Source organism: Mus pahari, chromosome 4 (genome assembly GCF_900095145.1).
Source record: "Mus pahari chromosome 4, PAHARI_EIJ_v1.1, whole genome shotgun sequence".
Taxonomy (NCBI): domain Eukaryota; kingdom Metazoa; phylum Chordata; class Mammalia; order Rodentia; family Muridae; genus Mus; species Mus pahari.
Window position 1 is genome coordinate 69,184,534 of NC_034593.1, and position 2,907 is coordinate 69,187,440.

Consider the following 2,907-nt stretch of genomic DNA (forward strand, 5'->3'; position numbering starts at 1 on the left):
GCAGTGAGGAAAGTAACTGATACTGCACCCAAACATCTCATCTGGACCACATAAGAGAGAGAACCATTCTAAGAAACCACTAAGCAGGGTTTATAAATCAGCCAATATCTCGTATCAACAAAATGAAAGACAGAAACCATATGGACATATCAACAGAGACAGAGAATGATTCCAAAAGAGTTCACATTCATTCATGATTTAAAAAAATACTCAAAATAGGCAAGATTAACTTATCTCAACACAAAAAGTCAAATATGAAAGGTTCAGTGCTAATATCATACTTAACAGTGTAAATTTGAGAAGCAGCAGCGATGAAAGATGGCAGCCACCACAGGCTCGGAAGTAAAAGTCCCTCGAAATTTCTGACTGTTGGAAGAGCTGGAAGAAGGCAAGAAAGGAATAGGCAACCGCACAGTTAACTGGGGTCTGGAGGACGACGAGGACATGACACTTACAAGATGGACAGGCATGATAATTGGGCCTCCACGAACAATATATGAAATCCGAATATACAGCCTTAAACTAGAATGCTGACCTAAGCACCCAGAAGCACGCTTATCTGTAAGATATGAGCTGTGTGAGTAGTTCGAATGGAGAAGTGGATCCAAGAGCCGTGGCAGTACTGGCAAAGTGGCAGAACTCCCATCAAAGTCATCCGGCAGGAACTGCGGTGCCTGATGATGTCAAAAGAGAACATGAAGCTGCCACAGCCGCCAGAAGGACAGTGTTACAGCAATTAGTCACCAAGTCCCCGGCCTCCCCTCCTCATCCAACCGAAGTCTTCATTTTCCACAGTAGTGAATTTTCTAGATACATCTGTAGACCTCAAAGTACTGGAGAAGAAGCCCCAGTCTGACATCATCCTGAGACACTCTTCTGATACTAACTTCTTGTCCATTTGAAATACTTAAGTTGTGCTATGTAACATCATCTGTCAAGTGTAACCGCTGTCTGCCTAGTTGAACTTCTGGGAGCAAGAAGGTGTTGAAATCGGTTTCCTGTGGGAGCAGTGGGCACAGCTAACACTGCTGTGAGCAGACACGTCACACAATCACCTGCTGCTGGCCCTTGGCCTAGGTCTGCCTTTGCCCGCCCTGCCCTCCGCCAAAGCTATGTGATGGTCCTTAGAATAGATGGGAAGGCTTCAGGTAGTAGCCATGGGAATATTGCTGAACTTGGGGCGCTTTGGCTGCACCCCTGCTTTCTTAAGTCTTAAGTGATGCCCCATCCAAGCCGTGGTCCCTACTCCTCCACTTCCACCCTTGGCCAAAGCTTAGATTGTAACCCTCCCCCTGCCTCTGAAATTGGTCGAGGGTAAGGAATTCAGGGCTTCTCATCTCCCCACCTTTATCAAGGGGTGCTGCTTTCCCCTCCTTAACTCCCTTGTTGCCCAACACCACCCAACACTTGCTGTGGTCAGAAGCCATCAGATGAGGCTGAAAGAGCCTGGCCTCCCTCACTTAGCTCCAGATCACACTCACCTGCCACCAGCCTGGAAAGGGAGCGCCAGGTCCTCGGCCCTGCTGCTACCATCAGCCCTTCAGCTTTGTACTCAGTCTAGAGGTGAACAGAGCAGTCACAGGGTGATTCAGACCGGCCAGCGCTCAGGGTCCTTGGTGGATATATGCCTAGAGAAAGGCCATGCAAAGAGATCTCAGTGTGCACAGTTCTGAGTTGGTGACTTTTCCCATAATTTCTTTACTTTTACACATTGAAGAGGTTTGAGCAGGGCTCTTGCGTCACCCTGGCCACCCATCAGGTCTGATGTGGAGCCTGACAGCTGGAACACCAGGCCCTGACCTTGCAGACTCGGGTTTCAGTGTTGCTCCTCAGACCCTCTGCAGGAACCAGGAGGAGCTCTGTGTCACCACATTTGCAGATGACTTGCAGATCCGTGGGCCTGGCCTCCTGGATCATTGCCACGTTCCCCATTCTGTTCAGGACCACTAAATTTTGAAATGTGGGTACATACAGAAATAAAGGCAATTCATTGTGCTGGAAGAAAAAGAGAGAGAGAGAGAGAGAGAGAGAGAGAGAGAGAGAGAGAGAGAGAGAGAGAGAGAGAGTAAATTTGAAAGACTCCTCTACATTTTGGCCCAAAGAATGGTACTGATTTTAACATTTCCACTCAAAAAAAAAAAGTGTAGATTCTATAAGGGTGATCTTAGAAGAAGGATGAGTTGGTATTCAATATCTCTTTTTTGTAGGTTACATAATTCAATATGTGGAAAACTCTGATAATTATTTCCAAACTATTAAAACAAAAATTTGATAAAATACTAAAAACCAATGTCTCCATTTCCCCGTCATCCTGAATCTCTTTTTCTTGCTTTTTTCTGTTTGTTCTTTAACAAAGAGGTTTTTCAATGGTCACTCCAAAAACTAACTCGAAGTTCACTTATATCCCAGGCTATTATCTAAACCATCAAGAGATGCATGGTTATCGAGCAGAAGCACTGTAAAGTGCGGGAAGTAAGGGAAAGAGAGGTTAAACAGAATGTGATGGAGACAGATGGAAGTCCACTTAAAGGAATTTGGGAGGGGTCTTTGAAAGTATACACAACTTGAGTTTGGATAACCTACTGGGAGGCATACTCTAAAGAAGTTTGATTTGCTTTTTTTTTTTTTTTTTTTTTTTTTTTAATTTTGAGCAGTTTGAGCAGTCATTCATTAGAGCCTTGTAAGATTTTCCATATCAATTTTGCATGTCATTTGTTTCTGTTATTGTTGTGGTACTGTTTAGACAACAATATTATTAATGCTTATGGGTATGGCTTCCCTTTCCTACATAGAATTTATCCTCTCTGAGATACATTCATATGATCTGAACTCAAAGGACTCAGCAGGTTCTGTCTGTCTGTCTGTCTGTCTGTCTGTCTCTCTCTCTCTCTCTCTGTCTCTCTCTCT

General features: G+C 44.3%; 1 pseudogene; it reads left to right on the plus strand.

Moving 5' to 3' along the window:
* The first annotated feature begins 318 nt into the window (after positions 1-318).
* On the plus strand, positions 319-759 carry LOC110320665 (annotated as a pseudogene).
* Positions 760-2,907: the final 2,148 nt, after the last annotated feature.